Consider the following 7,500-nt stretch of genomic DNA (forward strand, 5'->3'; position numbering starts at 1 on the left):
TCCGTTTGCCGAACTCATATTTATATTTCAAACTTGCGTCCAACTGAGATTTCGTTTTGCTAGCATCACGATATTTCTGTTTTGACGGTTTGCCAATTGTTTTGAATCTGTTCTGAAACTCTGTATTTTATTTGACGCGCGCCATTTGGTACACCACGACACGCGCATGCTGTTCGAATCGAGGTGTTATGACGTGAATAATCGTTACCAGGATATGTAAACGTGCCGGGAAAAAGATGAAAATGTGAATGAAAATTGTTATCAAGGTTTACTTAAAAAAAAAAAGACTACTGATGGCGACGAGGAAAGTTCCATGCAAAGACGAACAGCTCTTAACGAAACTACACTCAATTTTAAAACTGTACAAGAATTTCCTTGCAGCAGCCGACGAACAAGACAAACTTGTCATTTTAGAGGCTTTGGAAAATATTCGTGAGACTCTGACAAGAACGTGCATCACTAAGCGTTTAGGAAGAAATGACGTTACGGAGATTGAAGAAGTTTTAAAAGACTTGAAAAGCCACGTGAAAGCAATGGCGTTAGACGAACTATTCAGTGAATTAAATGAGATTAAAATGAGAATGGACTTGGTAGACACGAGTTTCGATCTGGAAGACACTATAGAGCATTCAAAAATTTATATTATCGAGGAAGGTAAGTTATTTAAAATGTTCATAATGATATGAAAAATCTTAAATGAATAATTACTTAGCCACTGTATATTATCAATTTTTCGTTATTGCTGGACTTACCGAGGTCTAAATAAGCAAAACCAACGTAAATCAGCTTTTCTCTCTAAATATAACTGGCTGACTTACTGACTGGCAAACAGACAGACAGAGGCAGGCAGACAGGGACAGACAGACAGACAGACAGACAGACTGACTGGCTGAATGACTGATTGACTGATTGACTGTCTGACAGAACTGAGATTGACAAATAGTCAGTCTGACAATGTGACTGAAAAACGGTCTGCCTGCCATACTGACTGACTAACTAACTGAATGACAGACAGGACAGACTGACTGACTGCCTTCCTGCCTGCTACCTGCCTGTCTGACTGACTGACTAAATTACTGACTGACTAAATTACTGACTGACTAACTGACTGACTGACTGACTGACTGACTGACTGACTAAATGACTAAATGACTGACTAACTAACTGACTGACTGACTGACTAATCGACAGACCGACTGAAATCAGTTTAAACATATTTGTATCATTAGCACAACTTCTAAATGACTAATTTATCATTACACACTGTCCATTGAGAAACCATAGCCTCTGACCGACATTAGCTATTTGAGTACGCCAAGGCGACGCTATGTCCAGATCAAGTCTTTCTGACTTTCAGTTCTAGTGCTACACTAAATTGTCATCAGCTATTATTTTAATTCAGTCTGTCTTACCCCGTAGATGATGATGAGATATGGAGCAGAATCAGTGCTAAGGAAGGAAACACTCGGCCAATCAAACTTAAGACTGAAATCCACTCTTCCACGGTACATGTACAAAGTAAGGTTTGATTTGCCGGGTTCACCTGCTCGGAAGGCTCGGCAGATCAGAGACTTCCGATGATAGCACAGAGCGTTTCAAATCAACTGTCCAGATACTTCAAGACAGGATTAATAGTCTTCAGGGTTTTCTAAAGGAGCGAAAGACACGTTTAGCATCAGCAAGGAGACGCACAAAGATTAGTTCAGAGCTGGTGAATTCGGCAGACTACACGATTCAGCAATGCATGAGAGAGTTACAAAGAGTTTGAGATGCGCGCTGTGGAAACCTTAGTACAAAGACTACATCTGGAGTTAGAAGCGATGAGGACGATCTCAAACAAGAAAAGTCCTAAAGCGTGAATTACACGATGCGAAGAATGCAAAAGATGGTTAAAGGAAAGAGATAAGTTTTGGGGATTAGAGTCGGATTCGGAAGAAGAAGACATTAAAGAGTTTAATAAACACGTGAGAAGCCGGAGCTTACGGCGAGATTCAAGACCTTTTGAAGCTACAGGAGGGAGGGTAGTTGGTACGTCTTCGGGATCATATAGACACAAAGATGTCAGAAGAATAGCTGGTCGTGGTACATGGACAACACCAGCTTATGTTCCTCTATGGGCAGCACGTGGGAATAATACCGTACTAGACAAAGGGCGGTTTGGTCATAAGCAAGGTAATAATAGATATTTGTTTACCTGTTTTCAGTTAGGGAAAAAATTGTTCACAAACTCGAAAAGTTTCGGATTCTATTTATTCTTGCCTACAGTCAAACCTGTATATAACGGCCCTGTATAAAGCGGTCACCCTGTGTATAACGGTCACTGAACAACTTGCCAAAACTCATCCCTTATATTTACTGTTAAGTTGACCTGCATATAGCGGTCACCTGTATATAACGGGCGCGGTCACCCTTTAGACTTCCTGAATCAACAATTTCATTATCTTTTACCTGTATATAACGGTCACAAAATTGGGTAACGATTAACGAATAATTTCAAGCGTTATTCATCAGCTCGTTAAATAGCAGCCACCAAGGCAGGGGTCGCACAAAAATACAAATATTAGTACTAAATACAATTACTAATACATGACCATGAAGAACTTTCTTTCACACTGAGTAAAGTTAATGACATACTACATGAAATCAGGCTTCGAACTCCGAAATATCAGAAAACTATTACCGATTTTTTTTCTTCTTGAAATCCATATTGTTACGTTAAAAGCTTTTCCTACATGGAAACTTAGATCCAAGTATACTACACGCCCTTTAAAGTACACCATGCATGGACATTTTGTAGGCCTTTTTATGTGTTTATTGCGTTGCTGTTACTCGTTATTGTCAATGAAACGTAAATTGAGTGATTATTTGCAAATAAAAATACTGTTTATTGACTTCACGGGGAGTTTAAAGGAAACTTGTGTATAGCGGTAACCCGGTATATAACGGTCACCTGGCCATTTCCTAAGGGTGACCGTTATATACAGGTTTGACTGTAACAGTACGCGCATTATGACTGGTCAATTTTATCGACGTCATCACTCTTAAGAGCCAGCCGTTCAACATGCCTGACTTTATTTCCTGCATGATCCTTCTCAAGGGATCTCTCGAGAAATGTAAAAAAAAGACCTTATTCACCTTGTTTACCTTGTTTTCCTGGTTGAGTCGTAAGATAGAGGCGCTCTTTGTCTCCGCCGACTTATGATCAGCGAGCTTCGAGTTTGGTACAGTAGCGTAAATCGGGACGGGAGACTGACGCTAACACAATCCTATTTGAAAGAACGCAGCGAGCCGACCAGTGTGGAGCCAGGAAGTTGACGTCATCTGCGCGCATTTGTTTCTAGGAGGCGAAAACTTACGGTACCTTTAAATAAAATGGAACCTCAAAATGAACTGGCTGACCAGTTTTCTTGATCAAAATAAAGGCGCGTAATTCTCAGAAGGCATAGGACGATATGCGAAAGTAAAACAACAGTACTCTTGGATTTTGAGTTATCGATTGGTCAATAACAACATCAATTTTTCAAACTCTTCTTTTTTTAAGTCACATTAAATTTTCTTCCGCTTTCATCTCTGCAGGAATTTTACAGAAATTTTGGACTCGCCTAACAAGACACCACCACTATACAAGTTAGGTGAAACTTTTAGAACTGAATGTACAACGCAAATTAGAACTGAATAGCTATGGATATTTGTTACTGTTTTGCACTGACTTACATAAACTGAACTCTTAAGATGTCATTTGCAGTTGTCGTTGATTGTGTTGGGTCCTTGATCCCTCTAATAGCTGGTTTTCACGTGACGTCACTAAAATTCAAACAACGAAACTATTGATCTTCCTGAGATTTTACTTTAATGATGTATAAGAGCAGCTGAAAACTAATATTCATACAAATTTTCGCTCCGAATGGGGTCTTGGTTTTGTGATACACTACGCTCGAATTTGTAAGCTTTTGCGTGACGCGGCATTTACATGACGGCCTAGAGAGCTGTCATGATGGTTAAAAAAGTGACTTATTTTGGGGAACTTGGCTATCTGAACAGTTCATGTCTGAGAAGAAGTATTATTTTAATGTTTTAGAGTTTCTCGAGGGATAAATTCACGTTTTTGTAGCAAAACTCAGTGACAGATGTTTCTGGTGGTTTCCGGCCGCCATGTTGGTGCCCATACGGATGGGCACCAGCATGGCGTCTCCATACAAATCTCTGTAAATTTGGGTAAAAAATTTCTTCGCATATCTCGCATAAGAAAAATTGCTGTGACCAGAATTTTGGCGAGAGTCTTTGCATATTTACCTTCTTTTATTTCCCAGATTCTGGACTTTATCTATTGACCGGTTTTGTTTTTTACTTTGATCTATTTTGAATTGCGTGACACTGAAAACCAGCAATAGATTAGGTTAACAAAAAAGTGCTTAAAGGTATTTTCGGAGACGTCTCTAAAATTAAAAATACCTTTAAGCACTTTTTGTAAACTTAATCTAATGCAATTCAATTCAAAGTGCTACACAGCAACAATTTGTAGAAATGTAGAACTACTCTGTAGAAAAGTCATCATTAAACCATTATTATTATTATTATTATTATTATTATTATTATTAATTTGTTTTTATTCCTTGATCTTTCTATTTTATTGATCAAGGCTAGAGAATCTTGTTAATTAGCTAATTTCGGCTTTAAACCGAGGGACTGTTGTTGGCAATCCAAACGCGGAATCAAACGTTACACAGCCGAAACGGAGACGAGAGAGCACGGGAGATGGCATAGTCTCGACTCCAGATAAACCTGTTCAAGGCTCTCGGTCACTACTCCAGATGCGTGCTGTCATCATGTGCTACGGAACAAATGTTTGAGCAATCTCTAAGCTCTCCATAAGAAGATTGCCATGGGAAAAAATTCTTTTTACCCTCCTACTATCTTCTTGTTAGTTGCGGGGAAAAAAATAAGTATAATTAAATATAATGTCATCGCGTCAATGATAAGACCGCCAAAAAAGTTGCCTGATCACGACAGTTTTGTATGCAGCCACGCAGCTCGTTTATTGGGACTGGGGGCAATACGCGTGAGGTCGTGCCACGCGCGCGATGAACTCGATAAATCTCACGGAACGTGACACAAGGCAACGGCCGTCACGCGTTCGATAAAATGCGTTTTGCAATCGCCCACTCTTAGCCCATTTGATCTTCTTACCCAAGGACAATAGAGCGCGGTTTACACCGTTCCGTCGGTCACAAACGCGATGATGACGAAGATAAAGACTTTCTGCGTGAGGCTACGAAAGCGAATAAATTATGGAACTTAAGCTTTTTTCCAGAACCACGCGTGACCGGACCGCTTTGCCGATGTAATTTAGTAGGCCCAGAGTATCATGTAGCCTTTGTCACAGCCGCCGTCTCCTAACGAAAAATCGGAGAGAGCGTTTGTCCGTCGAGCGAGACCGTAAATAACCCGCGAGGGAAAAATGGCCGCGTGAAATCCTGAAGGTGAGACGCGCGTGCCTCTCGCCGGCAGGAATTCGCGCGGCCATTTTTTTTCTCCCGGTTTTCTTTCGGGTCACGCACAAACGGACTAAGCGGAGCAGGGACTAATCGTCGTCTACAGGCTAATGTCATCGATACTACATTCTCCGTTCAGTGGGGAGTTTGCACACCACAAAAATGAGTTTATAATGAATACTCAGATAAGGGGCCAAAAGAGGAGCTGTTGGTCATTGATTTTTATAACATTTGGTGGCTCCTAAAGGAGCCGTTTGTTTTGGCGGGAAACCCACAAAGTGAGTTTACTTGCTGCTGGTGTACTTGGTCACAGCCTTGGTTCCTTCACTCACGGCGTGTTTGGCCAGTTCACCGGGCAGAAGCAGCCTGATGGCGGTCTGGATCTCGCGGGAGCTGATGGTTGATTTCTTGTTGTAGTGGGCAAGGCGGGAAGCTTCGGTGGCGATGCGCTCGAAGATGTCGTTGACGAACGAGTTCATGATGCCCATGGCTTTGCTGGAGATACCAGTGTCAGGGTGAACTTGCTTCAACACCTTGTAGATGTAGATAGCATAGCTTTCCTTTCTCTTTCCCCTTCTCTTCTTCTTTCCATCAGCCGCGGCCTTTGCCTTACCGGCTTTCTTCTCGCCTTTCTTTCCTGCAACTTTGGGTGCCATATCTGTAGATTAGAATGGATTTGAATAAAGACTAGATGATGCATTTTGTATTTATAATAAAATTTTGAAAGGATCAATTACCATAAGGATCCAAATTCTCGATTCCTAATTGGTCAGACCTTAGGGGTCATGTTATTTTCCATGTGGTTTGTTTATACCACTTTGAGTCTTTGTTATCCCTTGTCAAATGAAAAGTTCTTATTGGTGCATTTCGATCCTCTATATTCAACTAGTGGCAAATAAAACGTAATGCCTATCTCTTCTGTTTCATTTTCTCAGAGGCTTATCGTCGTAAGTTTTACATTCAATCATGTCTGGTCGCGGTAAAGGAAAAGCAAAGGGCACCAAGTCCAAGAGCCGCTCATCCCGAGCAGGGCTTCAATTCCCAGTTGGTCGTATCCATCGTCTTCTCCGCAAAGGCAACTACGCTGAGCGTGTTGGCGCCGGTGCTCCAGTGTACTTGGCTGCAGTTCTCGAGTATTTGAGCGCCGAGATCCTCGAGTTGGCGGGCAACGCTGCTCGTGACAACAAGAAGACAAGAATCATCCCCCGTCACCTTCAGCTGGCTGTCCGTAATGACGAGGAGTTGAATAAACTGCTCGCCGGCGTCACCATCGCACAGGGAGGCGTTCTTCCCAACATCCAGGCTGTACTTCTGCCCAAGAAGACCGAGAAGAAAGCCAAAGCCTAAATAAGCTTTGACTCACAAAAAACGGCTCCTTTAGGAGCCACCAAATATAACAAAAGTCTTGACCGACATGAATAATAATATATGAAGTGGTTCTATGAAGTTCAAAAGCCCTGCACCATTTCTGTTTCTTTATTCAAACTGAAACATGGTACTCTCGGTTTGTTAAAACCCAGTATTTACAGCTAGGAAATAAAAAAATTTCCTACGTATCGGTCCTTTTGTCTGCATGATCGCGCAAACGTTAGAATCTTTCGCGCGGATATGTAAATCGCACTTTTAAATAAACACGCGCTACACCTACTCACCATATGGCTCGCACATCTTTAAAAGCGCTTTTAATTAAGCTTGCAAAAACCATGAAAGAATTACGAGAAGCTTCACCGGCACGCAAACCCTTTTAGCAAATCAAATTTAGAACTGCGAACCGTTGAAGTTGAGCGCGCGAGCAAATTAGGGCGACCGTTGCAGAAAAGGCGCCAAAGCGTCGCATGAACAAACAAAGCTCACCCATTATTGGATTGAAAGGACCTATTCGGGCTTGTCTTAATTCAAACTGAAACATGGTACTCGGTTTGTTGAAATCTTGTATTTACAATGCACTGAGTTGCCTTCCTGTCTGCCCTTTTTGATTGCAATACGAGCAAACGTTTTTAAACGTGCG

At 41.5% G+C, this 7,500-nt stretch overlaps 3 pseudogenes across 1 annotated transcript in view; 2 read left to right on the plus strand and 1 right to left on the minus strand.

Moving 5' to 3' along the window:
• The window catches only part of LOC149114444 (uncharacterized), a 3,836-nt pseudogene extending 101 nt beyond the window's left edge, over positions 1 to 3,735 (plus strand). The window contains exons 1-3 of the transcript XR_016206474.1: positions 1 to 654; positions 1,420 to 2,172; positions 3,577 to 3,735. The exon at positions 1 to 654 is cut by the window's left edge and continues 101 nt beyond it. The product of XR_016206474.1 is annotated as an uncharacterized LOC149114444 (transcript). The remainder of the gene's footprint in view (positions 655 to 1,419; positions 2,173 to 3,576) is intronic.
• A 1,963-nt stretch (positions 3,736 to 5,698) lies between these two features.
• LOC149114445 (histone H2B.1 pseudogene) lies at positions 5,699 to 6,200 on the minus strand (annotated as a pseudogene).
• Positions 6,201 to 6,395: 195 nt separating this feature from the next.
• LOC149114446 (histone H2A pseudogene) lies at positions 6,396 to 7,025 on the plus strand (annotated as a pseudogene).
• Positions 7,026 to 7,500: the final 475 nt, after the last annotated feature.

This window comes from Orbicella faveolata, unplaced genomic scaffold (genome assembly GCF_042242905.1).
Source record: "Orbicella faveolata isolate gen_17 unplaced genomic scaffold, um_ofav_v1 contig_14, whole genome shotgun sequence".
NCBI lineage: Eukaryota > Metazoa > Cnidaria > Anthozoa > Scleractinia > Merulinidae > Orbicella > Orbicella faveolata.